The 6246-nt window shown below is 35.0% G+C and overlaps 1 long non-coding RNA gene across 1 annotated transcript in view; it reads right to left on the bottom strand.

Annotated features, from left to right (window-relative positions):
- Window positions 1-849: 849 nt before the first annotated feature.
- LOC118767205 overlaps window positions 850-6246 on the bottom strand; it is a 6727-nt gene continuing 1330 nt past the window's right edge. The window contains exons 2-3 of the long non-coding RNA XR_005003109.1: window positions 5883-5892; window positions 850-860 (exon numbers count right to left, since the gene is read on the bottom strand). This is a non-coding gene — a long non-coding RNA (uncharacterized LOC118767205). The remainder of the gene's footprint in view (window positions 861-5882; window positions 5893-6246) is intronic.

Genomic DNA, 6246 nt, shown 5'->3' with positions numbered 1-6246 from the left:
CGGAGCAGAGTAATTGGAGAGGACTCCTGCCCTTGATGTTCAGGTACATCTTGGACGGTGGCATTCCATGATTATACTTTGAGGACCTCCTGTGTCAAGAGGGCAACATAACTATCATCACCCTCTTTATAATTTTTAATTAGAAGCCAAAACATGCAGTCAGATACCACAGGAAGCAACAAATAAGCCATGTGTCGAAAAAGAGTAAAATAGAACGGATAAACTTCTTAATAACATGTATATGTAGATGTAAAAGCGATTGTAAGTTTCTGAACTGCATGAGACGAAATGCTAGTTATAAATGTGAAGTTCAACTAAGTACACAGAAATATGTGTACATCGTTACAACGGCAGACACGGCGAAAAACTGCCCTAGAAATCACCTTCCATCCTTTACAAATGAAAATAAGAGTCTCTGCACATCATTAGTTACTCAGCTCTCAATATTAAAATGGAGAGGAGAGGATTATATATAATAACGGTCCATACTGAAAAATGCCAAAACCTATGACAGAATATCACGGGTTTGCAGCCTATAATGAGAAGAAACTATAAATTAGTATATGCACGAAAAACATAGTTAATAAATATGTGGGAATTTTATTATGATGTAGGCACAAAAAATCGTTAATTAAACTTGAAAAGAACATTATGAAACAAACACCAAACAAATATGAATCGTATCCTAAAGGGATTTGTGAATATGGAATAATATTTATTAGAAACATTTATTAACGTAACGGATTATAATTATCACGGTCAGAGGCGTAACTCATAACCATATTAATGTCAGATATATTTCATAAATATATTAATGAAATAGATCTAAACAAAAAAGAAATGATGAAAATGAGGACGAGCTACAACTATAAATAAATAGAATAAAAACACTTGCGAACAGATAGCACGCTGTGTTCAGGGAGCTTCATTGAAAGCACATCAGGAGACTATAAAATAACTAATGACACGACTCTCAATGTAAAATATGTCATATCTGGCGTCTATATAGTGCAATCTGGAATTGATTTTAACGAAACAAAACTTTGTTCTTTATATTTACAGCTCTATCAAATCATTAGGGAATGAGGAGGTGTTTAACTCACGCAGTCAACTACAATGTGTATCTTCCTGATATATTTTCTGTTTTTTTTTCTCTTTCTTTCCTCTTTCCTTCTGTCAGCCAGCGATGATCTCAAAACGACGCACAGTATTATCTCTTTCATTTTTTTTTAAACTTGTGTCTATATATTTAACTATTATCTACATATCTATGCCTCTGATAGGTTAACGTGATTCACACCCACCTCTCAAAAATTTAACAGGACATTCCGATTGGTATATAATGGTAAATATTCTCAAGTTAAACATAGATGCAATCAGAAACCATTAATGCACAATGCCTGATCAAATATGCACAAGAAGTAACCGTCTTCTTTAAGATACATACATATTAAAAACAATATTAATAACAGTCAGTTTTTATGAGTATATTGTCACAATCAAGAATGTGATATGCAGATGCAGAAAGGTATGTAGATAGGCATTCATGAAATATATAAATGTCCATCCTTATTGTTATATCTATCTATCTATCTATCTATCTATCTATCTATCTATCTATCTATCTATCTATCTATCTATCTATCTATCTATCTGTCTGTCTGTCTGTCTGTCTGTCTGTCTGTTTGTCTGTATGTCTGTCTGTCTGTCTTCTATCTATCTATCTATCTATCTATCAATCTATCTATCTATGTTATTATGCTTATCTATCTTTCATTCTCACTGTCTCTTTTTCTGTATTTCTCTCCGTCTGCGTGTCTGTTTGTCTGTATGTCTCTCTCTCTCTATATATATATACATATATATATATATGTATAGAGAGAGTGAGCGCGCGTGAGAGAAGAAGAGAAAGATACAATATGAAAGAGTTTGAGAGGGTAAGAGAGATACATAGAGAAAGAGTAACAGAGGGACAGAGTGATACGAATAGTAATTGTTTTGCCCAGCATGATTGATCTTACGATGTTATTATTTTCTAGATCATGTTTGTGTACAACTTTATGGAATAGGTACATATTATCTGATATTTCATATTGTGTATCTATTATTAAAACTTCGAGTGTCATACATATATATGTATGATATCCAGAAAATATTACATGATCGCGTATACAACTATAGAATTAAATATCAAATGCTCCCAAAAGAGCAGTGTCTTTCGATAACTCAGGAGAATTTGGAGCTGTCTACAGACAATCCCCTTCTGAAAGCAATTTCATATGATACTGTTGTTTACTCTCAGATAATAAATACAATAATATAACAGCCACTGTTTGAATTTGAAAATAGGAATATATGGCTACGAAACATAAAATTTGCTTGGCTTCTAAAATTATGTATATATTCTATACAAACCAAGCACCCTAATAGCTTTGTATAAAAACGTTCTTATTCGATATACATATTACTACACCTCTCTGTATATATTCATGTAATGCATATCCTGTCATGTACTGTCCTGTTGTGAATCCACTTGTGGATTAAATTGACCACACTATAATTTTCTATCTAAATTATGGATTATTATTAGCTTTTTGCTTAACTGCCAATATACATAGCATAAAGCATATAGCAGAAAAGGTCTTTTTGGGTAATATATACATTAAAAGTATGTACATCCATATGCAGAAATATTGAGTCAGATTGCATTTGTGAGTGAAAATCTGTATATATGTAAGCGACAAATTTTTTAAGGTTTGAAAACAACTCGCGCAATAGGGACAGTTAGATAATCAGATGTACATGACATTAGTATCATTTTACACTTTGCGAAAATACCGGAATCTCTTATATTGCAAGATAAAATCTCTTTTTATATCAAATCAACTTTGAATATTTAGTCAGCGTTTACTAGTACCCATACATCCTAACATTGGGATTGTTACTTGTGATGAAGCGGTTTTATTTCTTCCGAAAATACATTTCACGCTGACAAATAACCTGGACATGAAAGAAGACACACGAAGTCATGAATATTGCTAAATTTCACGATAATGCATCTATATCTGTAGATCCGAGCGATTCGACAGTACACAATACATACAATTCATGAATACAAATATGAACATCACTGTGAATATAAATGGTTTTACAATATATTATGTGTAATATATTATAAAATACAAATATGAATATCACTGTGAATATAAATAGTTTTTATAATATATTATGTGTAATATATTATAGATGCGCATGAGATGGGATCTCATGCGCATCTCATCCGAGAAAGGTCAGAAGTAATGTAATTTCTTTGGAGAACTGTAGTATATATTTCGTTTTGGGATTTGGTTTGCAAGATTCTTTATGTAAGTTCGTGTGTTGAAGCATATACTGTTGTGTCATTCTTGTTTTGTGCCTTACAATTTAACACACTCACCAGTAAAATTTCCACTTATTTATTATTATTTTTCTAAAAGTTTCGTTGCGTCTTGGAACCTTTTCCAAAGACGTGGACTTTGTCCGTTACTCACATTGTGTTCCTTTTTGTTTGTCTGTGCGCATGTGTGTGGATCAGTGTGTGTGAGTGTGTGTGTGTGTGTGTGTGTGTGTGCCTATACATGCATGTATGTATGTATGTATGTATACATCTATAGACATAGATTTTGCTGTGGAGAAATGCATTCTGGTAGTCTGTGAGAGTGAAGTGTAGTTTTGTAATGTAAACGCGAGGGAAGTAGTCCTCCTCCTCAGACTAAGCTGCAGCAGTAAGTATTTAAATGACCATGACCTCAGTAGATTCTCCCCCGCCAGGTCACAGAGTGGAATACCACACACCATCACTTCAGCAGTGAAAAGAAGCATCACAGTACGCTGGAGTGGCTGGAAAATGTTCGTTGCGTCTTTTGTAGTATATATAGCATATATAATTATACTATCTACACAGAAGGAACTATGTACTTACGAGCGTGGGTGTCGCCAAAAAGAAACTGAAATTTTGCAATATTTTATTCATTTAGTTTTAAATGTTTATCCACTTATCGCCTTCAAAGGATTCTCCATTTGAAGCAATGGGTCAGTCCAGATGCGTTTTCCTCTGTTGGAAGCAATGCTGGAACTCTTGCGAAGACTCACCTTTTAACGCCTCCGTCGTTTGCTTCGTCATCACTTCCACATTTGCAAATTTGTGGCACCAGCTTTCGTCACCTGTAGCGACCTACGGGAAAAGATCCGGATTAACTTTGAACTGTTCTTTCAGTTCAACACACGCATTCGGTCGGTCGTGGCTGCTTTTTATCTTCCGTGAGCAAGCGAGGCACAAATTTTCCTATAACTAATTTCGTTCGCAATTCCTCGCTCAAAATTCGTTGTTTGCAGCTATAGGACACACCAGCCATAGCAACAATTTTGTCAATTGTTCGGTGACGATCCTCCCAGACCAGTTCCCGAACTTTCATGATGTTTTCATCTATTCGAGACGTCGACAGTAGCCTTCAACGAGGCTGGTCTTCAGGCAACATGAGACGATTCATAAAGCGTGAAGACCACTCGTGTGTTGTTTTGCTCATGACAGAGTCGTTGTTATTTGAAACATGACAGCAGAAAACAGAGTTTCACGGAGGCATATTGTTTCTTCATTTGAAGCATCGCAGAAACTGACGACAGAGTGGAGAAGCACTGCAAATCAAAGACAGACCACGTGCCATTACTAGCGCACGCGTCGAGGACGACAGTTGGCAGACCTGAGGGTTTCACCAACTGGCCTCTAGAGATGGAAGCCTGAACTACAACCGGATTGTCCCATAGACAACGTTTCGGGTACACTTTTGGATTAATTCTCGTATATAGAAAGAAGGAATAAAAATTTAATTTCGGAACACAACACATGCATAAAATGGAAAACATATACACATATACATAAAATGTTCTTATATGTTTGTATGTAAGCCTATATATACATACATATATACATACATTCGTACATATATATATATAGATACACAGACATAGACACTGACAGACAGACAGACACACACACCACACACACACACATATATGTATATATATGTATATATAAGCGTATATATACGCACATATATGAGCATAACTATATGTACATTTCTATAGGTGTTTTCAACTTTCCACTTTCGGTATGTGTTGTGTTCCCAAATTTACATTTCATATTCCCGCTTTCTGTATAAAAATATGTCCTCCTTTTAGATTAGAATTCGCATGCGTGCTGTGTGGGATGAAGTCTGTTTCCCAATCTCGTGGTTCCGGGTTTAGAACAACGGCCTAACGCTTTGAACAAATGCCTTGTACTATAACCTCGGGGAGAACAAAACCTTGTAAGTGGATTTGGATCTCTTCAAAAGAGACCGATATAATAAGTAACAGTTTGATAAGACAATGAGAAATGTGGTCGATTCATTCGACTAAAAATTCTTCCCGATCTGCCGTAGTATGCAGTCTAGTGACTGAAGCAAATATATGATAAAAGATAAAACGTAAAATATATATCTTATATGATCAGGTCTGTCACTACTAGATTTTTTTTATCATACACAAAAGCTGCAGGTTTGTTGATGCGCAGTTATACCTTGTTAAGTGCGTTTACAACTTGAGTGATATATATATATATATATATATATATATACGATGGGATAGCGGTAGGATTTGATCTTTAAAAGTAAATTCTCCTATGATATATTCCTGACCAGTTTAGTATGTCATCGGCTATCCAATAATCATATACTGCAGTATTATATGCTGATTGCAACTTAAATGAAACCTATGCATCTGACGGAAAAGAAAATTCTAGTGAAATACATGTAGGAGTTCTTAGTTGTCAAAATTATTATTGTAACTCAGTATTGGCGCATGACACAAACGATGCTTGTAATCCGCATAGCACTGATGTTTATGGTGCGATTTACTGCCAACCTAAGTAATTCAGTGGCGCAGTTAATTAATCTGATCAATATCAGAATGTGCGCCTTCGGATCCAAAATCCAGTAAGATGATACAGATGCTGTCAATCATGGAGGCAATGTGATTAAGAACACACAGAGTGGAAAGAATAGATATCGTATTTATATAATTGATCATTTAAATATTCTTCTATAAGCCTGCTTATTATGTAAACTGAATTACAATTGGGTTGCTCTGGATTGGTAATCGCATATCCACTGTAGCGTATTGCTTCGTACTGAAGGTCCATGAGGCTTACTTAGGATTAAATGGTGTTTT

The sequence above is a fragment of the Octopus sinensis genome, linkage group LG19, assembly GCF_006345805.1.
Source record: "Octopus sinensis linkage group LG19, ASM634580v1, whole genome shotgun sequence".
Classification (NCBI taxonomy): domain Eukaryota; kingdom Metazoa; phylum Mollusca; class Cephalopoda; order Octopoda; family Octopodidae; genus Octopus; species Octopus sinensis.
This window is presented reverse-complemented; position numbering and strand designations above follow the sequence as displayed.